Source organism: Malaya genurostris, chromosome 1 (genome assembly GCF_030247185.1).
Source record: "Malaya genurostris strain Urasoe2022 chromosome 1, Malgen_1.1, whole genome shotgun sequence".
Classification (NCBI taxonomy): domain Eukaryota; kingdom Metazoa; phylum Arthropoda; class Insecta; order Diptera; family Culicidae; genus Malaya; species Malaya genurostris.
Window position 1 is genome coordinate 5,432,117 of NC_080570.1, and position 24,432 is coordinate 5,456,548.

General features: G+C 39.3%; 1 protein-coding gene across 1 annotated transcript in view; it reads left to right on the forward strand.

Moving 5' to 3' along the window:
* The first annotated feature begins 14,417 nt into the window (after window positions 1-14,417).
* LOC131431006 (uncharacterized) overlaps window positions 14,418-24,432 on the forward strand; it is a 352,841-nt gene continuing 342,826 nt past the window's right edge. Inside the window, exon 1 of the mRNA XM_058596364.1 lies at window positions 14,418-15,331. The gene's annotated coding sequence lies outside the window, so the exon portion shown is untranslated. The remainder of the gene's footprint in view (window positions 15,332-24,432) is intronic.

The window sequence follows — 24,432 nt, forward strand, 5'->3', positions numbered from 1 at the left end:
CCGTCTCAGGTTTCCGGTTCCGGAAGTACCGAAAAACAGCAGTCAAATATTCCAAAATGAAACTTTCCTCGAATTTTCCGAGATGGCAAGACCAGTTTTCACAAACTGTTTTAATTTATTATAATTGTTATAGTCCTATATAAACATTCTAAACTTTTTCCAGATCATACTTCTGGTTCCGGAGTTTTAAAGTGATAAGTGTTGAAAATTTCATTTCGGCGTTTAGAACGATGTTGTAAACAAATTCAATGACGTTGCTCTGAACCGATCCAATTTGAAAGTCATATTTATTGCTAACCATATCAACAGACTTCGGCTATATCGGTCCCCGAATTCCGGAAGCTCCGGAAATAGTAACCTTAAATCTCTGAAATATAACTCATTCCGTTATCTTGAAGACATCTCAGTCGATTTCCACAAACTTTGATAGTTTTCATGGCCCTATACGGGATTCCTTAATTTTATTCGCATCCGACTTCTGGTTCCGGAATCAGAGGATGATGAGTTTTTGAAGTTTAATTTGGCGGTCAGAGTGACGATGCAAAATTTCGATTAAATTCTTGAACTGAATTCAGAACCGTGATTCTGATTCACCTGTATTCTGAAATTATTTTCAGGTTCAGAACTTGGTTTCAGACTTCAGTTTCATTCCGAATCAATTTTTTTGAATTTAAATTTAGAATTTCATTTCTAAATTCAGTTTCAGTATTCATTTCCAGAGTTCAGAACTTACAAGCTGGAACTAGATTCGGAACATGAATTTTGGAACTGAATTCGGTTCTTTTCTTACGGTTCGGAATTCAAGTTTGGAATTCAGTTCTAGAACTAAATTCGGAACTCGGATTCTGGACATGAGTTCAGCTCCATAATTCCGGAACTAAATTTATGAGCTGATTACATGGACTGGATTCCGAACCTGAATTTTGCGACTGAATTCTGAACCTGTCCCAGATTTAGAATTTAGTTCTTGAATTCAGTCCTGACCAGGAAGTCTAAGTTCTGGTATAAAGTAAGATAAATAATGACAAAAAAAAACTCAACAGTTTTAAAACATCGACTAAATTCCGCCAATCTGTTTCTTTCAGAGCCATTAAAATATTTCCAAACGATTATGCGAAGTTCATCTCTAGTGAGTTTTTTGAGTACTTCGCTTAAAGTAAACAAAGTACTCCTACTAAATAAGTTTAAATACAAATCGAAACCTTGTGGATAATTTGTTACGATAATTTTGAATTTGTTGCTCAATTTCTTTTCAATTTATCAAGCACTTCGCTAAGTTCAAAATTTGACAGTATAAATCCAAAGTAAACTAGATTGATATTTGTTCTGCGTGTTCCAGAAGGGATCTGTCAGCTACATGACAAATGCTGGTATGTCAAATCCGATCTAGCAAAGTAGGCACAGTAGAGGAATAAATCTCAGCAGATTGCTCCAACCTTCTGATATCAAAGAAAAGCCGCCAGTCACCTCTTCGATGGCGGTGGCGGCACAACTTTGGTAATCTTTCCGAACCCTGAGGACCGCTTCGTCGTCGTCAGCCCTTGGCCGCGGGGTGGTCCGTGTGCGCCGCCGCCGAACCCCATGCGAATGTGTGATTCGATTATTTCCACGTCGTCGCCGCCGGTATGCCTGCCAAGTCGGTTCAATGTCTCACCAAAAAAAAAGCCCCGACGTCGCGGCGATGTCTTATCCTCTCAGCCGGAAGAGGCCCACTTCATCACATGAACGAGTCTCTATCCTATGGCGTAAGTGTTGTAAGCCGTTTTCCAAGAGCATAACCCGTCGCCGTTGTCGATGCCCCTTCCTCTCCTGGCTGCCGACGACTGAATGCCGGGAAAGATGGAATGTATCACTAAGCTCAAACAAAGAGCTTTTTGTTCCGTTGAATCCCGGTCCCGGACAGGTTGGTTGGTTGGTTGGTGGGGGAGGAGACCCGGTCGTTATTATTTTATTACAGCTAATCCAAACACGTATGATACTTAGACAAGTGACCTACTTTTCTTCCAAACCTGACAATGTGTTTTGGGTGATGAATTTCGGCTGCCCAAACCAAACCGTCACTGGCAACTGCTTCGAATCCCGCACTTCGTCCAAAAACCACCTAAACTCACTGCAACGTTCTGGAAGAAGCTTCGAAACATAGTGCGGGTGTTCGACGACCAACATCTCATCTCTCAATTTGCATTGTCATCTCATACCGTGATTGGGAATCGTCGAACAATCCTCACGGATCCTCGGCCGAAACCCCGAGGCGGTCGCTAGTTAGTGACTATTTGTTTATATTACACTTTAAATATCTAGCAAATAGTTACACCCGCTCGCAAGACCAGCATCTTTTCGCAATAACAGACAGCTAAGCAAACAGAGAAGAGCATCATCTTCTGGCGTGTTCGTCTCCAGCATCCGACCACAGACAAATGGACGACCGGACGGGGACAATCTGTTTTACGATTTGCTACGTGTCCAATTCAATCGACCATTTCCTGTGAACTCAGCCTTTCTCGTTCGGCGTGAAATGTGAGGAAAAATATGCAGTTTGACTTGACGACGGTGTTGTTGATAGCAACGTGCATCAATCGATGCATGATCGCAGTTACCATCGACTTTGCGCTTCGAACCGCACGGTTTTGGTTCGGTTGGTGATAGGTACGTGAGAAGTGAGGTTAGGTTATGTTCAAATGGCCGGTGAACGGATCACGTTTCGACGATTTCACGCCGATGCCTGAGTTGTAAATATTGATAGTGGCCGTCCGTCGCTCGCCAGCGGTGTCCGCCGGGAGATTTTACCGCCGGTATAATCGGTGAGTTTTCATCTTAAAACAGACCCGAACTAGTGCCGGTTGGGGGGCTCGGCTTCCCGCAGAAGGTACCACATTAACTCATACCGGAATGATTTCCGTTAGTTGGGTTTGGTGATGCACAGTTTTGCCATCGACAAAGAAGGTAGAATTGCAAAGACGAGGGTAACCTAAAACTAGCTTCGCGAAATTTGTTTGATGATTGAATTGTTTCTTTATTCACTTTTTTATCTAAATTTCCAGCTTAAAAGCACGACTTCAAGTAAAATATTTCAAGGAATGAAGAACCACATAAAATAATCGTAGTAGGCTTATGCGTCGCTCCCGTCAAAGTCACAGTTGAAATTTCGATTTTCGATCAAAAAAGTGTAATTCGTTTCTTTACGTTCGATACTAGATTTTTCTGTTTTGTTCTCCAAAAAGTAATTATCTACTTTTCTATTCTATATTTTCTATTCTATTAAACTATTCAGTATTCGGGTTCCGAGGTTCCCGTTCCATCGGACAGCCCCGTATCAATGCAATGTTTGCATCAAATAGATACTAACGTTACAGAGAGATTTTCTATCTCCTGCGGATAGTAAGTAAATAATGCGTTTATTATAATTTGTCCAAATTTGTATGAAACAAGATTCTATGGAGAATACAATCATTTTTATGAACGGTTTTTAAAAATATATCAACAAGTTCATGAATAGTCTTGGTAATTTGAAACCAATCTCAATTCATCTTCAGAAATTCGATAGTAAGCAGAACTACTTGACCTATTTGAGGGTTTTTTGATTAGTTTCGTAATATCAAATGGGATGTTCGAGCCCAAATCGATTCTCATCCTCTCATTCTGCTACCACCATGGAAAGCTGTAGCACCTAGTCAACGTCATTCCAATGATCAATCATCGTCATAGAACCCCAGGAAGGCATGAGCTAGGAACTTGTGAACACTTAGTTATCTCAGGTTTTGGCGACCACTGAATCCGACGTTTTACCCGTCATCATTTCCGTCGGTCCTGGTCCAGAATCCAGAATTCAGCTCCAGTTTAAATTCCTGGCCAGAAATTCAATTTAAGTTCCGGAATTCAGGTCCACAATTTATGTTCAGGATTAAGTTCCTAAATCCAGTCCTAGGTTACAGCACTCAACTGTTCTAAACCCCTGAATTTTGGATCTTGAATCTGGATCTGGATTCAAAAACTGAATTCATAACTAAAATTCTAAAATAGAACTGGATTTTGGACTAAAATTCAGGCTCAGAACGGAGTTCGGTTACAGAAATCATCTTCGAAATTTAGGGTTCATTCCCAGAATCTCGATTCGGAATTCAGTTCTCGAATACGAATACGCCGAATTTAGTCCCAGAATTCAGTTCCGGGTCCAGAATTCGAATACAACCTACGGTAACCAAATGGCTTCATAGACTGGATAGCTCTCCTCCAAGGAAGAAGATAACAACTAGATCCAGCTATAAAGCAGGTTTTTCCTACATTTTCAATAGTTGTGTTGAAAGCGTTTTTTTCTATTCGTGATAGTTTAATTTATACGTCGATAATATATTTGTATCGCTTGTTCAGATCGTATTCTAGATCTCTTACTCGTCCAAAACACCAACTCTGCGGCTTCTATGGAAGATTAGGATGAGTCGTCTTCCTTCCGTCAAGTAGGTGCTCTTCTAGAAAGAATCTTTTATTCCAATCTGTCTTTCAAAGATTAAAAATTTACCATACCAACGCCTTCGAATTGATCTTTACTCCATGACTAACAAAGCTGATGAATCACAACAAATTTATTTGTTTGAACGTTATTAATATTGAAATTTATAATCTCGCACCCAAATGCGTCCATAAGAAAGGGGCTTTCGACATTTCTCCAAGCGTTTAACGACTCATAAATCGCGAGAACTACGCATTGCGTTTCCATAATCCTCTGTCTAATCGTGAAGCCAGTATAGAAATAAAAACCTAATCGAGCATTTCGACGGATGCAAATCGGCAATTAATGTCAACACCTTTCGTCATCATCATCGATGAGATGTGATCCCGCTCGTAAAGATTTACGACACTCTCTATCTCTCTCTCTGGATGTACGAAGATTCACCGACACCGATTTTTGTTTTATTGATTTCCCCAAACTGAACTTTGTCGTCATCGTCATCGTCGTCGGACGGGGCGACGACTGGTTCCTACATTACGCAATCGGAACGCGTAACTCAGTTCCACATCGATTCTCGGAGGAGAATTTCAACACTTAAGCGAATTTAGGTCACCGGGCACCGTAAACTGAGCATATCCGACGCGGAATGATGTTTACACCCGTCTCCAGTAAGTAATTAACAACATAATTAACTGCATGTGGTGATCTTCTGAATCGGCGGCCCCGGGATCTCTCGAATTTTGTTTGTATCTCCTTCACTGTCTGGAAGCAAAACCAAGCAGCACTCGAAAGAAAAGGAACGAGATCAGACCGGAGATTCCGACGACGGAACATGTGTGTTCTGCTGCTTGCATGATTCCAGATGATGATGATGATGAGATCGCCGAGTTCTGGAGCGTGGCAGAATAAGTGGCCGCCGCCCTGTCACATAACTTATAAACAAAACTAGCGCGTAAATTGTTTGTTTGTGCGACGCAAAGATATTCCGGCGCGGCATTCCGGCGGATGGGAGTACTTTACTTCTCTTGTGTGAGTCTTATATGCGTGGATAATGTGGAGTTGATTTTGGGTTTGAGTGTGAACATCGTCAGCTGAAAGTGCCACTGAACTGAGTCAAACACTTGAAGCATGACATGAACTCAAACAAGAACATTGAAGTTTGTATTGTTCTTCAGTAATAATATTTTTGATATTTTGGAAAACTTCAGAAAACGAATGTTCGAATGCTTATTCATTTAGTTTACTTAGTGGGAATCGAAAACAGAGCGGATGGAATTGGATTTTGTTTCTGTTTGAAAGTCGGAAGACGATCAGAATCGTTGTCACTCATGTGCCAGCTGTCGTATGTTCAAGTCCCGGTCGATAAGAATTCTTAGTGTCACTAGATTTGAAAATTTTCTGTTCGCTTTGAGTCGGCGACGCAAAGTTTTTTCAAAGCAGAAGATTCAAAATTATTCTTTCAAGGTTTGATGTTTCAGTGCATACAGAACAGATGCTGCCAGTATTTAACTAGATATAAAAATGGTGGATGGGTAATGTAAGAGACATAACTGGATGTCGCAAATACGAAAAAAATGGCGCTTTCATCGCACATCCCCGCATACCGATAGTCACTCTAATTAGTTGATTGTGTGAATTGTGTAAGGTTTCACTGCTTCGCTTTCAAAATACGAAACAGTATATCTCTACTATCAAGAATACACATTTGAACGGACGAGACTGTTTTTCAGGATCTCGAAAATGTATCACAAGAATGAAATTTATCTTTTTTTTTCAATGTGATTAAACCAATTCACTGTTCATTGCAATCAATTCAAATGTTAAAATGTTTCGTCTACTTTTTGTAACGAAAAATATTGTATCAAAAAATATTTGACAGGTGGTTAACATCAGTCTGACGGGAATACGAATAAAACAAGCTAGATTATGTAAGCTACATGGACTACGATTCTTGATTTGAACAAAATGTCTGCAACGCTGTAAAGCATAGACGGAATTTGGCCTTTTTTCAGGATCTATAAATCGACCCAAAAGAAATTCAAGAAATTTAGATTTTTAATTTCAATACAGAATCTCGAACTGAATGAAAAATAGTTCTATAAATATTTGCGTCATTACAAATTTACTGCCAATCAGTCGGGGCCAACCAGAGTAAAACTAATACAACAAATGGTTAATAAGGATCGATTTTTAGATAATATAAAAAATTTCCATTAATGCGAAACTTCTTCTGCTAAATATTGTTGAAAATAATTCTCACCTTTTTTTTGTGCGAATGAAGTTGTCTCATAAGAGACATCAGATCCTAGATCTTTTTGCCATTCTTTATAGAAAGATATTAGAATTGCTGGAAAAACTGACTTTCGAACGAAGCCTCGGAGACCAATAGTGTTATACACCATTTGACTCAGTTCGACGAGAACGGAAAATGTCTGTGTGTGTGCAGTTTTCGAACATATTTTTTACCGCTCAATTTTCTCAGAGATGGTTCAACCGATTTTAACGAGCTTAGGCTCGTTTTAAAGACTATGTTCGAAATTCAAATTGCTGTGACTACTGGTTCCGAAGAAATGATGGTACGTGACGAAGTGACGTAACCGACAAAAAGCGTTGTTTTTTACCGCTCAATTTTCTCAGAGATGGCTAAACCGATTTCATATAACTTAGGCTCGTTGAAAAGCTATTACTAGCATAAGTGACGTAACCGACAAAACACGTTGTTTTTTACCGCTCAAATTTCTCTTAGATGGTTGAACCGATTTCAACAAGCTTAGGCTCGTTTGAAAGCTACTGTTGAGCCATTGATCAAGTTTGGATATCAAATGGTTCCGGTTCTGAAGATAAAAAATTATAAGTGACGTAACCGACAAAACGCGTTGTTTTTTTACCGTTCAATTTTCTTAGAACTGACTGTTTGAAAGCTACTATGGATTGTGGAATTGTAAATCAAGTTTAAAGATCAAATGGTTGTGATTTCTGGTTCTGGAGATTTAATGGTATAAGTGACTCAACCGTCAAAATGCCAAATTTTCTCAGAGATAGCACTGCCAAGTCTTGGCTCGTTTTAAACATACTATTGAATTTTGGATTAGGCTCGAAAACAGATAGTTTTACTTCCGGTTTTGAATATAATACCGTATAAGTGACGTAACCGACTAACTATACATTTTTTATCGGCTGAAGTTTCTCGAAGATGACTCAACGAATTTCGATAAACTTACTTCAAAGCTTACATTGTCAATCAGATTTAAAAGGGTTACGGTAAACATTTTCGGTTCGAGAGGTGTAATGTTATGTGACATAACCGACAAATTTCAGTGTTTTTCAATGCAAGAGTTTTTCGAAGATAAAATAATGATAAGCTCACAATACTAATGGTCGAGGATGGAATCTAACAAATATTTTAATAAAACCAATGAAATGACAAGAGAAAAATATCATAATCACACCACTACGTGGATTAACAAGGGGTTTTTAGAATCGATTTGTTGCTCCTAGAAAAGACCGAAATATGAATTTTATTTACTGAGCAATGTTAATGACATTTTCAGCGAATGCGAAGGAACAGCACCAAAGTATAATTGTCTCTCGTGTGAGCCGAATTTCGCGCAAAACAAATCGGCTAAAATGTCCTCCATAGGGTACTTCATTGCAAATTTTCATATTTCAACGGATGAAAATATCGAAATTAATTCCTTATTTTTTCCGGATCGAATGCTTAATATAGGAGGCATTTTGCTCAGATCAAAACTGTACTCTAGATAGCGCACATAATACTAAAAACAAAAAAAAAAAGCCGAGTGGGTAATGTCAGAGACATAATTGGCTTGACTTGAACAAGAGTAACCTTGGTTCGCTGAAACTGGAATTGTGCCCTTACAAAATATGATATCAACTCTGGCGAACGACAGATACTGGTTAAAATTGAGGTTAAATAAAAGACAACAATAAGTCCAACTATGATTAAAAACAACGAAAGTATAGGGAACAAAAGAAAAAAAATATAATAATGGTGGTTTAACAGATGTTCAAGTACTCGGTGTCCTTCAAAGAAAAATCCTGCGCTCAATACTCGGTGGTAAAGAAAAGAATGGAGAATGGCACATATGAATAGATTACGAGCGGTACCAAGTATACAAACATGCGAACTTTGGAAGGCTTATAAAACTTGACAGACTACAGTGGGCTGGACATGTAGCGAGAATGCCGGAAGAGAGAATGGCTTACGTGATGCTCAGCAGAGAACCTGGGAGATCGACTGAAAGTCGACTGCGGAGTTGACCTATTATCATTATTATTATTATTATTATTATTATTATTATTATTATTATTATTATTATTATTATTATTATTATTATTATTATTATCAGGTGTTCATTTTTGCTTCCGCCGTTTTTTTTCCAAAATTAAATACTTTGTTGCAAAAACGTGCTTACAGATGTATTATTCAAAGTATTGTCCGTCGCTAGGGACAACTTTCTCCCATCTTTCCGGCAATTTTCGGAACCCAACTCGAAAAAATGAGTCCTCTTTTGACGCTATCCATGAAGCAATCCATTTTTCCAACTCTTCGAAGGATTGAAAATGTTGATCTGCTAGACCGTGTACCATCGAATCGAATAGGTGGAAGTCAGAAGGGGCGACATCTGGGGAATACGGCGAGTGGGACAAGACTTTCAGCGTTTCCAGGTACTTTTTGACCACTTTTGCGACGTGAGGCCGAGCATTGTCGTGTTGTCGTGAGAATTACTTTGTCATGTCGCTCTTGATATTGTGGCCGCTTTTCTCTTAGCGCGCGACTAAGGTGCATCAGTTGCGTTCGGTAGCGATCTCCTGTGATGGTTTCACCCGGTTTCAAGAGCTCGTAGTAAATCACACCGAGCTGATCCCACCAAATACAAATCATAACCTTGGCGCCGTGAATATTCGGTTTTGCCTTCGACGAAGTAGCATGCCCGGGCTTTCCTCATGATTTACTGCGTTTAGGATTATCGTATCGAACCCACTTTTCATTACAGGCTACGATTCGATGTAAAAACCCTTACGATTTTGTCTTTGAAGCAGTTGCTCACATACAAATAGACGGCGCTCGATGTCCCTCGGTTTCAACTCGTACGGCACCCAGTTTCCTTCTTTCTGAATCATACTCAGGGCCTTTAGGCGTATTGAAATGGCTTGCTGACTCACTCCCAACGATTCGGCAAGCTCTTCTTGGGTTTGGTACGAATCTTCATCAAGCAATGCATCTAGTTGTTCATCTTTGAAGGTTTTTTTTCACTTCCACCACCATGTTTGTCTTCGACATCGACATCACCATTTTTAAAACGTTGAAACGACTCCCGACACGTTCTTTTACTCAGAGCAGCATCACCGTAAGTTTCTGAGAGCATTCGATGCGCTTCAGCGGCATTTTTTTCGAATTGTAACAGAAAACTTCCCGCAAATGACGAGAATTGCGTAGATAAACAGACATTTTCGAGCTTCAATAATACGAAAACAAGAACATAAACAGAAAAAATCGTAACCCGGCCGACCATCTCTACTGCGAACATCCCGCGGCAGAACTGCCTCCTGTGCAAATTGATTCAATACTGCAGCAATTTTGTGATAGGATTTCTTTTCACGTGAATTCGATTGCAGCTTTTTTACTAATGAACTCTTCGGGAAAAAATACCGTGGTTTATATCAACAATATTTTGAAGATTTTAATATTTAAGTTAACTTGTAAATTGAAATAATTCAGCATAATTTATTTTAAACTATTCGTCGGAATAAAATCGCTGTGTACTAATATTTATTCTGTTATTCGATGACATTTGATAGTTCAAAGTTTATAATTATATTTCAGTTACATTTGCAATCTTCATATTCTAATACGTAACTCCTGAATGTATGATACAAATAAAATAATATGTTTTTATTATTATAATTATTATCATTACTATAGTTATTATTATTGTTATTAAAAAGACCTATTAGAATTACTTCTCTGTTGAAACATGCAAATTTTCAACAGAAAAGTAATTCTAATAGTTCTTTCGTGGGCATTTATAACCCCTAAAAAGCGCTGATTTGTAGAATTTTCACGGTCGTTGTTCACTTTTCGGTGCATTTTGCTTCAATGCAAACGACCATCAGTTGGATCACAGAATCGCTCTTGTTTGAAACGAAACTCGCATTGCGAACTAGAGATGATTTTGTAAGCAATTTCTGAAACCTGAACCCGATAAAATATGAAATATTTTTATCCGTACCCGGCCCGAACCCGAGATTACTTTTTCTTCCAAACCTGTACCCAACCTGTGCTCGATAAAATATAAAAAATGCCCGTACTCGACCCGAACCCGGAAAAGTTCTGCTATTCTGGTTAGAATACCCGAAATCTGATAAAATTTTTGAATCCAAGCCCAACTCATACCCGTTAAAAATGAAAAAATCGTAGCTGGATCCCGGTAAACATTTTTGTTTTCTAAACCCGAACCCGACCAGTACCTGTCGGGCTCGGGCCGATCATTGCTACTGCGATCGTCCCGCAGCAGAATTGCGTGGATTCAATATTGCAGCAATTTTTGTGAAGAGATTTTTTTTCACGTGAATTCGTTTGCAGCTTTTACAAAAATAGATTCTTTGGAAAGATTTAAAAAATAATACCGTGGTTAATATCAACAATATTTGCAAGATTTCTTCTAGGTTAGAAATTGAAAAAGTTCAGTTAAATTTAATTTCAATTATTCGTCAGAAGAAAATTGCTGTGTACTAATATTTATTTTGTTATTCGATGACATTTAAAAGTTAAAGTTTCCAAAAATAAACGAATCACACGTTTACAAATGCCTTTATAATAAAATTACATTTCAGTTATATTTGCAATCTTTTCATATTCTAAGACATTACGCCTGAATGTATGCTGCAAATAAGCAGAAGTTGTGGTAATCCATGTTGGGTGCGTTACGTTTAAATTTCATCATGAACTTAGCGAGACACCTCTCGCCGATGATAACGCAAACAGGTTAATAATATGTTGCTTATTAGTTGCTAATTAGTTACGGTAGTTTGAATTGTTGTTCTTTCTTTTATTCTTTTGAGTACTTCGCTAAGTTCATTTGAAGTTAACGAAACACCCCTCCCAAATAAGCTTGAAAGCAAGTCAAACCTCAGTGAATAGTTTGTTGCTAATAAGTTTCTAATCAGTTACGGTAATTTTGAATTTGTTGCTCAATTTATTTTTGTTTTCCAGGAAGTTAACGAGGCACCTCTCCTAAATTAGCTTGAAAGTGAATCGAACCCAGTGAGTAATGTGTTGCTTATTAGTTGCTAATTAGTCACGGTAATTTTAAATTTTTCTCAATATATATTTTATATATTTAGCTTGTGTTTTGTGTATCAACCGAGTCAATTTTAAAGAATTTGTTTTATAAATCAACCAAATTCGTGTCAGAAACTATCCTAATGAAAAAAGCGGGTGGGTATTGTCAGAGACATAACTGGTTGACGTGAATACGAATAAAATTTAGGCTTCTTTCAGACTCCCGAATCGATTATAGTACATTTCGAACACAAAAAAATTGAGCTGTGAATTCAAAATTACCCTAACTAATTAGCATTGGGTTCCGGTTTATTTTTAAGCTTGTTTGAAAAAGGTGATTCATTACCTTGTGATGAACTTAGCGAAGTACTCGAAAGAATAAAAAAAATTGTACAACAAATTCAAAATTATCGTAACTAATTAGCAACAAACTATCGACTGGGTTTCGATTTGTCTTCAAGCTTATTTGGAAGGGGGGCCACAAACGAATTTCCAGACATGACAGTCACGATCTTTTTTTGGCGCACATCTACGGTCCTCCGTGAAACTGGCACCAATGGTGATAAATTGGTTGCACTGCTGAGTTCCCATCAAACATCCATAATGCAAATGTCAAACCGTGAGAACCTTTCGATTCGGTAGCTCATTCGTATATACTGAGATTTTATCACAGACTAACAGACATGACAGTATGAGTAAATTCTTATAAAAATAATTTTTCGTTAAGCACTAGTTCCACCTATATTGTACTGCGCGAACTATTTACTATCGGTACACCCCTTGTGTTACGTAAAAGTTTTTTTACTAGTTGCTTTCCCCTCGTTTGTCAACACCGATCAGCTGCTTGCAGGGTTGCCTGATTTCATCGAAATATTTGAAAATGAATCGTCACAATAAATTTTTGGATTACGTTGATAATATATTTAACTTTTTTAGTGATGTTGGAAGGTAAACGTTTATTTTACTCAACGTTTTTCATCTAGACTATTTTTGATTGTGTTGGTAATTTTCACCCGAAATTAAGTGACGGCAGACCAGAAGCAAGTAAATATTGTAACAGAACGGGTTCGATTTTGTATTGCGTTGTAGGATGAGCAGTAGGCACAATTCTGTATATAGTTTTGGCAATATGTAATTAATCTGTATCCTGCATGAAATTCGCATGGCCGTATACAAATCAATACATTACCGGTAATTCTGTATGAATGGCAACTCTGTTGGTAAATGAAAAAAATAAACACAGTCTAGATGACAGACAGGATGTTTTTGATAGGGTAACGTGGCGCCATCATGACACATGTGAGTACTGTCCCAAATAAAGGAATATTCGAAATGACCGTTTATATGGTTAAAGAATCTAATTTGAGTGTCCTGTCTGTTAGTCTGTGATTTTATGGCACACTTGGTTGAAATGATAACAATGCAATTAACCTCGCGCACCACCAAGCGGTGAGTGCGGTCATTTCAGAAAGTACCGGGAACGAACCACATTTTTTAAAAATATTTATAAGCACGTACATGTCTTTATTATTTATCTTTGGGGGGGCTTCGTTAAGTGTATAAGAACTTAGCGAAGCCCTCACAAAAATTAAAAAAAACAATTGAGTAACAAACTAAAAATTATCGTTACTAATTAGCAATGATGACTCATCTTACTCATATACTCATTGTAAATTTTGTCACGAGACGCCACTGAAATTGAGTAGAAATATAATCAAATTAATTTATATAAGAAATCACAAGAAAACTAAGAAGTGCCCCACCTCAAAAGAAGCAACCTTCGCATCCAATTAAAATGTCTTCGAAATTCGCTTCGGCACTCACAACCAGTTGCCAAACAATGAACCGACGACGACGACGAGGACTAAACATGCGTAAAAATTTATCTGCACTCAATTAGTTTCCAATACAGAATTACGACGGGGGCTGGGGAGGTCAACCTTCACCATAAATCACCGAAAAAATGCGCCGCAAGAAAAAAAGGAAACTCACTGGAGGAAGTTCTGGTGAAACAACGCCGAGCGTAATTCGTCTTCCGCCCCTTCAGCTCCTAAACCAAGGTCGATTTTGTTTTTGTTTATCCGCACCGCATCCAACGACAGCGCTCGGTTTTTGTGTTTTTGTTTTGGTTTTGCTCACTCTCACGACTCATCTTCGTGGTCGTGTTCGCCAGTGTTCGGTTCGATCGGAGAGTAATTCACCGATCCATCCTTTCTCTCACCGTTGGCTTTGGTGACAATTTTTGTTAGTTTATTTGTTTATTTGTTTGCCCGGCATTCATTGACAGTCTCTTCACGTATTGGGTGAGTGAAAAACCGGCTAGCCGGCATTCGGAATTCGACTCCCTTCGGGATTTCAAATCACGAACCCAGATTGCCTACCGGCGATTGTGAATCATTCCCACGGGTGTGACATCGGAGCACCACCGAAAGTAGCGGAACGGTGTCCACAATCTGGCGATCGGCAGTGCATTCGTTCTCACTATTAAACGCTCTCTTTTTCTCTCTCATAATTTCGCTCTGTTTTGGTTCGGTCCTCGTAGCAAGCGAGCGAACGAGAGAGAGAGTTAGTCGCTGTGTTTACTACGATGGTTGGTTAGTTGGTTGCTTGGTTTAGTTGCGGTTACCTTCTTCTTCGTCGTCGATCGTCCCCATTCACGCAATTCTAAACATTCCGGTTGATCGTCTCGTCAGTCTGTCGTCGACAGTCGTGCGAATCGTGTGTGTGTGTCTCTAAATGCGCGCGGTGAACTAGCGGGCGGTGTCGAGTTGTCATTTTATTTTTTATGGAGTGTCGGTTATTACATTAAACGCGCACCGATCCGGTTGGCGTGTATTGCGTGTACATTAATTAAATCCCAGTAGGCTGTGTAATAGTGGCGATTTTTGCGTGTAATCTCACGCCGCCCGGTGTCCGGTCCAAAACGCAGTGAGATATCGTCACTCACGCGCTCACGTAGGAAGTTTATCTTCCATCGCTGGAGCTGATAGCGTCGTTCGAACGAATGACCGCCGTTAATGAATGGGGTAAAACTTAAGGAAAAAAAACCCTGTCGTGACGATTTAAACACATGCAAAGTGATGAAGTGGTAAATAGAAAAGAATCAATTTGCGTACCAAAGGACCGAGATTTTTTTTCTCTCGCTCTCTCTTGCGAATGATAATTCACCGAAGCACGGCTATCAGGCGCTGATAATGTGATGGAAACGAAAGGAAGAGCTGATCGCACCGAAAGGCAGGATTACTTACTACTTTGAAGCTGTGCCGACAACACCCGGTAATGGCATCTCTGGCTGAGCAGCTTTTGACATGTAGCGGAGAATTGCTGAGTGATTGAAAGATTACGTAGTCCCCGCGGCGGTGATTTGGAAAAGCTAACAGTGGTTCTTGTTTTTTTTTTTGTGGCCGACTTAGTAGGCGTGTGTTGTTGTTGTTGAAGTAAACTTTTTAGTGGCATATTTGACATTTCATTTTCGTGCTCTGCTACAGTCGACCCAGATCAGTGTTCCGAAAAGTTAAACGGCAAGTGTTACACAAAAGTCCTATCCAGCAGAAATCAGGTGTTTTGTTCCGAACGAGGTAAGCTGATTTCCTGTGACTTCATCAACCGATTAGTGCTTGTAGAACAGAGGCGGAACACCTTTTCGTATATCACAGAATTTGTCATTTTTTTTTGTTCTTCGTTTTCTTTCCTACTGCGGCAACCTTGCCGCCCAATCTCCTCACGCCCGGCTTCTCCTATCCTTCGATACGACGACAAGATCGAGGCAGGTTCACATAAGCTCGAAAACGTTTTTTGTTTTCTCCTTATTTTTTTTTTCGTTTCATGCCGGTACCGGCTTCGGCAACATTTAATCATCGCTACAAATCTTTTGTGTGATTTTTTTCCCCCCGTTTCCTCGCGTCGTCAGTTCGGAATCAACCGATTTTCGTTTTCTCCCGCACCTTCTGGTGCCACCGATGTCAATTCGTAATAGTCGAATGCGTGCTCAGCGAACGAGCGAGCAAGGAACCGAACGGTGGAAACAAAACAAAACAAGCGAGAGCGCAACATCGTTTAAATATTAAAGTGGAAGAAACCGTGCGCAGGGAAAATATTCGTAAGAATCCGGTATTTATTTTTATTGCCTTGGTCGTCGTGTTCCTTTTTGTTGTTCCCATACCCTTGTGCTCCGTATCAAAGCTCGTCGTCTTCAGGAGGCTTCTTTCAGTCAGCATGATGTCTCCCGATTTGGGACTCTTTCCAGAGGGCCCCCAGATTCCATGCCAAAGCCGGGAGTTGATTGTACCGAGTTTAGGACGCGCTGTTAAAAACATTTGTAAATTTAATTTGAAACTGAAGCCTACTACCGACTGTCCCAGAAAGTATGGACGCACTTAGTTTTAGATAAAAAAGGCGGGTGGATAATGTCGCACACATTACTGGAGGACGTGAATACAAATGAAACTGACATGCAACTTTCTCACCTTCGAAATCCAGAATTATTACAGTTCAACAAATTAGAGCAAACAATATAACAAACAATGTTATGATTTTGATGTGGAACACATCTTTATTTTATATATAGGGTTGCAAATCTGAAAATCAAGGAAAAATACACGTAGAAATGTGGTCAGGTTTTAAACACTTACAGCTCAGTATATTTTGTATCAATTATTAATATTATATCATTATTTGATTGGAAATATTTCTATGATTCGATTTGAATGTATCAAGTCACATATTTTCAATTATAAATGATTGAAATTTTGATTAATAGCGAACAGTGTCCTATTTTGTTTGCTAAAAATCTCCGTCATTCCGGATTTCCCTGCCATAGACGACGGTTTTGAAGCAGCAAGCGATATATCAAAGGGGTCAATCGATGCAAAAGCGAAGCTGTTGTAAGCACGCGAATCTATAAATAGAAGCAAAATTATAGCTAACGTTTCAGTCCTACAAGTAACATGCTAGAGGTAGGTTGTTGCTAGACAGCAAGACAAAAAGTGCCATAAAACGATTTGAAGCTTTAATTGGTATGCTCTGATCTTGTGTCATTCAAGCTCGGATGAAATTCCATGTTATGTCGTTTCGCCTGAGAAATTGACAACTACCCAGGGTAAATTTTGAGTGCGTAAGATTAATTTCTAATTTATATAAGATGAACTCGATTGATAATCAGAAAAAGTTTATCGCTTCAACCGAAATCGCAGAATGGTAGAGAAACTTAACACTATAAAAACAACTGCTTGCATACAAAACTTGAACACAAGCTTGGCGAAGAGAAGCTTTAATTTCAAAATCGTATCGCAAGTATGTACAAAAATATAATTGCATACATTTTAGATATTGATGTAATTTCGTCGGCTATGAAATAAACAATGTTCGGTGTTGGTTCCTAATCAAGATCAATCTAAGCAGGCTCTCGTGCAATTTCGGATTCAAAAGTGTGACGATTGATTGAACTGTTTAATTGTAGATCATTAGAAATTTTGGTTGCCTTGTTCCACATCAGTGGCTCGAACAACCACATGGGGCTGATCCTTGTAGTTTTTAAATTGAAAATGTTAAGCTAGTGTGTACTCAAACAAACTTTTTTGTTCTTATAGAATTGTATTAGAAAGGTATAATATAAGATCCTTGTAGTTTTTTTTGTAGATTTACATTCTCGGTAGATGAAAGATGTATTATGTGTAAATTTTAGCGTATTGGAAAAGATAGGGGTTTTTATGCCCCTTTGTGAATAGTGCCATTGAAATGTTTTGGTACATTCAAACGGGCTTTTTCCCACTCATATAATTTAGACTGTAATGTCCGATGATAATAAATAAATAAATAAAATCTAGTTTCAGAATCCATGTTCCGAATGCAGGTTCCAAATTCTGAATCCGAATTTAGGAATTAAAATCTGGTCAGTTTTGAAGTTCAAATTTAGTTTCAAAAGGCATATCCTGAATTTCGTTTATAAATGCTGATGTTGAAATCCTAAATTCAGTTCTAAAGTCATAGTTTTAAATTCTGAACCGGTAATCTGGAACTAAATTATAAACCTGAATTTAGTTCAGAATTCAGGTAGAGAAAACAGGTTCTGCATTCAGTTCTAGAACTCAATCCAAAATTCAGTTTCCGAATCCAGATCTCGTGTTTGAAAGATTAATGCGATAACTGAAAATCTGTTGTTGATTGATGGTTGAAGGCGACTGGTCGCAACGACGTCCGAGGCGCGAACAGGAGCGCGACCTGAGCGTTTGAGGCTTTATACCACAAAGAAGGACCGTTGTTTCTGCTGTTCGTGGAAGGTCCTCACCAAATATGTTCAGTTCCGTCCAAATCCCAAGAAGAGATGATCGATTTTCGACAGTTAAGCATCGGGACTGATATTTACCTGACTACCCTAAAACCGACGTCGCGGGTACGAGAAAGGTAAGCAAGCGCGATGAGTACTCCGCAGTGTTTTCAAATGTTTAACCAAACTTAATTTTTGAGCTATTTATGCTTATCTCACACTGTTGAAAATTTTATCATAAATTGCTGATCATAATTCTGATAGAATAAAGATAGAATTATTATGCGATTAAATTCTACCCATTCTTCCATAAAGCGAATTTTAAAAAGGTGCTTCATAGTAAAGTAAAACGTATTCAAGCCAAAAACAATACAAAAGTGTTGAATGTTCAATGTTTATGGGATATACTGTTAAAGAAAGACTAGCGTAACAGATTAGTATTCTCAACATTTGCTATTTTAGCGATTGAAGGCTAGCTAGAGCGAATGCGTTTTTCATTATATTCAGCACAGACTTCTAGGCGACAAGTTTTGAACCTTTTGGCTTTTGGCTGTCGAGACATGTTTCCTAAGGTATGTTTTCGTCAATGCCAAAGATTGATTAATTTGAAACCAGTTTTGGTGGAATAGCATTCTACCGTTGATTTTGCAAGATTTGATCCGAAAACTGTAGGATCTTTGTGGATTCAAATCATGGATAACCCCCTGGAAATGATCCACGATCGCCGGTAGGCAATATTGGTTCGGTTTTGTCACCATTCCTTGCTCTATGTTTCGCTGTTCGTCGAGGCAATTGTTACAGAGGATTGCAAAATCTTACCGCTGCCACATATTGCTTGCCAGACCATAGCTTTCGTACTGAATTATTTGATTTGAATCCATGTCTCGGAACCGTTCAATATATCTTGCTCCAAACTGCGTTCTGGTTGCTTTCACTTCTTACAGATCCGAAGATTCAAACGTTTTTCAGCATGCGGAAAATGAGGCCGCACGTTCTATCATTGTTTCAGTACTTTTGACTTCTACCTATCACGTAATGGTATCAAAAAGCTTGTAATATGAGCCTTTAACACTAAATCTCTTCACACATTCCAGACTATGTAATATGAATATTTAAGACTAAATCTTTCACACACCCCAGACCACACGCACTTAACAAAAACCCGTAAAAGTACCCTTCCACGAAAACCTAAAAACCTACATAAAATAAAAACATTACCTACATGAAGGCAAATAAAAAATCAACACTTGCTCGTTCTGATGACCCAGAGAAAGAAACACCGTGGTCATAAAATTCGACTACAGAAACAAGGAAGCATCAAGTTTCAAATCGTTATGTCATCGAAAAAAGCAGAACACAAAACATAACAGACTTCCCTCTTCTTCACGTCCCTCATGTCCCACAATTGAATACCAGCCAGCACGACCTAGAATAACAGTAACTCAGGAACACACACTAACTCAAACCGACACTCACGAGAATAACCCAACATGCTATCGCCCTCTCCTCTCCGCATCATACCCGTTCACACTCATCAAGAAGCTTCACTCACTCTCTTACCCACGAAATATACAATGGCCGACACGATACAACGAGTCCCATTGGTTAAACCCGATTTACACTGCGCGTTCTAACTCCTCCCGGATTCTCAGTAATCCCAATTGTAAAAACTAATTAGCTAGGCTAGGAGAAAATAGACTATATAAGTTAACGAACTGATAAAAATAAAGCAATCTTAATCTCAACCTTAATCAATTCTCATGGCGACCGTCAATAAATCCGCGAATTCTGCATCAGTTAGTTTCGGTTTCGCGAGTGACTTGGTGAAAATAGAAATCTTAGATGCAACTGATTACTGTTGATAAACTAACAACTGAAGAAACTACAGAAGTAACATGTGAACATGGAAGCAGAAGAACAAAAGTGAAGTTATCTGTAGTTGTTTTTTATATCACCTAGAAAATTCGTCAACATGCAGAAATTGGACCACATGGTCTTGAACAGTGAATCGTAATCTCAACTTTAATCAATTCTCAAGCTGTTCCTCAGATTGTTGTCTAATTAGAATTAGTTAGTTTTAGTCAGTATTAATATGATTTTAGGCTAATTAGTATTGATTATATTAAATTAGGTACGAGAAAAATGTGTCATTTGGATAATTGTAATCTGTTGATGAACAAGTGAGGAGGTTTTATGCCTGTTGGAGAGCAAGTTTGACGGAAACTAACTCCAGTGGGCTTTTCCCTGCTCTCAAATAAATAATTAAATTGACAGGAATTGCCATTTTTTTGACCTCATCCCGCACTGAAAACTCCTTCTCTTGCTCAAACATCTTTGCATAGAAAAAATCGTGTAAATTCACGTCCTCAGAGACCGACATATATGGGCGGCAAATTTACTCTATTTTATAGTGAATCTAACTTATATTTAATGCTTTTTGACATATTTCCAAGTGCTAAAACATGAAAATTTATCCATTTGCTTGATAGGCGGTTCTTGTAAAATTCAGTCGGTTCACGGATTACGTTCTTATGAATTGTGTCATATGAGGATTTGTAAATTTGTATCTGTAAATTATATAATTTTTTGCTGTGTAGGTTTATCGAAACGAGCTAGCAGGACCATTTTTTTGATCCGGTTTCGGTTTATTCTAACAGAAGCTATCATCACCGAGGCAGCGTGATTGCTCTTCGCACGGCTCTCTCGCTTACTCCTTCCTTTTTTTTCGTTATCTTTCTCAGTGACAGTTCGGGCTCTGTGTACCGGACTAGGACCATTTCGCCGAAAGGGTAATTTCATCAAAAGAGTATTTTCGCCGAATCGTATAATTGTTTTAATATTTTATTGGAATTGATTCAAAATAAAATGTGAGATAATAGTGTTCACGCCTGTTTTATTGGCATACAGTCGTACTTGTGAAAGATTTAAAATAGCGAATAAGGTTTGTACGCGAAGAAATCTGGACATCTCTAAAAACGTGTATCTCTGAAATTACTTCATCATTACGTGAAATATTTCACAGACTGATGAACGTATGTCTGTTCATTGTGCAGAATCAATTTTTGATGATACCACAAGCATTTAGATGGCAAATGGCGTCGTAAGAAGAAGCAATTGTGTGCGGTCACAATGAAAATCCGGCTCTGTCAGTAAGGAAACTTGGTTTTCCTACAAGATCTGTCCATAATGTTCATAGATCTTTCGATACATGTTTGACAACAGCCAGGAAGGCTGAGAATGGAACGAATACGGATCTTAGGAACCATCGGAAAGACGCAAAGGTGAAGCTTAATATTGAAGAAGAGACCAGATCTTTTGGTACGTTCTGTGGCTAGAAAAATAAAAATGTCTCCAATTTTCGTACATACTCCCATAAGCACCGGCAACGTAACATATGGATCAATAAGTCCCGAGACTAAAGCAGAGATGGCGCTCGTAGTAAACCTGCAACCACGTCTTTCTAGAGTACTAACCTTTGCTTGAAACGGGTCAAAATTTTAAGTCGATCCGACCAGAAACAGCTGAGTTATCGAGGTTTGTAGTTTGTTTAAAAAATGGAAAAACCGAGTTTCGTGTTTTGATAAAACATTGTTTTTTAATGGGTAAAAACACCGTGCAAGCGAAACAATGGATTGAAAAATGTTATCCGGACTCTTGTCCATCAAAAGCAACGATTTGTCGGTGGTTCGCCGAGTTTAAACGTGGTCGTACCGACACAAATGACGCGGAACGCTCGGGTAGACCTGTGGAAGCCGTTACACCGGAAAATGTGGGTGAAGTGACAAAAATTATAATGAAAGATCGTAAAGTGAAGCTCCGTGAGATTGCTGAGATGACACAGATATCATATGGAAGTGTGTTTACTATCCTTCATGAAATATTGAGCATGAAAAAGGCTTTTCCAAGCGGGTGCCGCGATTGCTTTCGATGGAACAAAAACAGCAACAATGCACCCTGCAACAAGTCGATGAAAACATTGGCGAAAATTGAACGAATTGGGCTTTGATCTGCTTCCCCACCCCCATACTCGCCAGATTTAGCCCCAGTGACTACTGGCTCTTTGCTGATCTTAAAAAAATGCTCCAGGGAGAAAGATTTGGCTCGAATGAGGAGGTCATCGCTGAAACTGAAGCTTATTTTGAAGCGAAAGATAATTTTTTTTATAAACGTTGGAACCATTGTATCACCCTAAAAGGTGATTATGTTGATGAATAAAAAAAAATTTTGCAAAAAAAAATATTGTTTCCATTGTTAGTCTCGGGACTTATTGATCCATGTGTTATGAAGTCGTTCAATATGAAAATTATACCGAATCGTAATGGTAAACAGAATGTAGCGGCTAAAACCCGGGTTTGTAAGTTGTTCCGCGTTCAGGACAAAGGAAAGTCCATCAAAGAAAAATATTTGCTTTGGCAGGCAATATGCAGCTGTGGTCGAGTAAGCCAAAACTTGATCACTACCGGAACTGGGAAGCAAGGAAATATACCGTGGAAAATGCCTAACGAAATGATTGTTACCATTCCTACGCGGCCATGACGCTCCCTGTCTATTCTGGCCTGATTTGGCATCTTGTCACTACACCGGAGTTGTTTTGGAATGGTATACAGCGGATGGAGTCCACGTTGTACCAAAAGAGGCGAATCCTACCTGGAGCTGCGACCAATCCAGCGGTTTTTGGCTCTCGTGAAGATAGAACTTTTCCAATATAAACAATAAGCTACAACTATAGAAAATTTTTGAAAATCTTGAACAAAAGCGTAACTTCATTTCGCTGCATGGTTTATTTTGCCAAAGACCGTTTCCCGATTCATATAATAATCTGAAAACTTTTTTTTTTTAATTTATTTCAAGCTTTCGAGTTCGTGTTCTCAATCGTAGATCTAACGGAAACTATTTTATATGGCAATATATTTTTTTCTCTTCTAATCCCGAAATATAATAGGCAACTCCAGTTTCCGAAAGCTGTTAAATTATGATTGGTTCGTTTTTTTCTCTTTCTTCAGCGACCTCTTCGACTTCGTAAACCCGCAAAGTCCCGATTAGGCTTGCTCCTTTTCTAGCAAATTTCGAACGCCAGTCCCAACTTAAATCTTAGAAGCCAAGGCCACCCGGATAGACCACCCCCACCCCCCTTGTTTAGCACGTTGGCCATCGTTGTCCGCACGTTCCGATTTGTTTTGCCTCTGGCGAAAAAAAAAACACAGCTAAATAGTGTGCAAATTTCAAGCTGCTCAAAAGTCGCTTCTAAACGCCAATTCCTCCAACTCGTAATCAGATTAAAATCTTTGGCCTCGCCAGTTCCCAGAGTTAGTCTCTCGGCGCAGGTAGATTTTCTCACAACCGATTTGTCTATGCTGACCTTTCGGTTGCCCTCCCGGTTCCCCCTCCTCCGCGCGTTAGATTCTGGGGCTTCCTTTCAGATCCTCCCCCTTCCCGGCATTAGCATAATTTGGTTTGTGGGGTCTTTAGCACCATGAGTGCCAACAATAGGCTGACTTAGTTGGGTTGGGTTTGAACGAAACGGAACGGACACTGGGACGAGAGGGTTGGAACCCATTATCACCTTTTGACGTGTGCTCGCGATGGTAAACCGTCGATTGAAGGTTGAGTGGCTCTTGAAGCTTCTCACTTATCTTGCGTGTTCGATCAGTAATCGGTGCGTGGTGTTGGTACTCAGCTAGGCTTCTGTCAGAATCTATGCTCCGGAGCCAAGCTGACATCGACAGGCAGAAGAATCGAACAATTCCCGGAATGCAAGTGGACAGCGTCTTCGATTCTTGAATAGAGCCAGGGTCGTCACCTGTGGAAATTATTCTCCATCATCCGCGCGGGAGCCTCGCGTGGCGTCGAGTGGCGATCGATGTCGCAAGTTGGGACCAAAATTTGCATATCTTTCGGTAACGATCAATCTGAAGTATGGCTCTCGAAATGGCACATGACTGACTGCTGACTGGGATGACTCAATCTCTCTTCCGCAAAGGGAGTGGTGCGGAAGCCTCGTTCGTTTGTTTGTCTCGTTCGAAAGTCCGATCCGACGATCTCGATACGAGATCCGCCCGCCAACGATGACAGTTTACGTCTTTCGGTTTATTAGCGAAGCGGTTTTTTTTTCGATTTTTATCATTCCATTCAAATCGGGTTGGCGAATGGTGAATAGTAGCCGAAAGGAGGAAGGAGGGTGGTTCTAACAAAACTACCGAACGGCAACAAATCACCGTTAGAACGCTCCGAAAACCCATTGACGTACGCACAGTCAATGAATACTAACGAAGCCACTCGAGCATGAAAAACGGGAAGTGAGCGCTTAGTTTTGAGCGATGATGGCAGCAGGCCATGGTTTGTGTCCCTCTTCTTCCCGGCCGCAAAACACCACGCACTACACTCCCGCGCCTACTAGATTGGATGGCGGTGCGT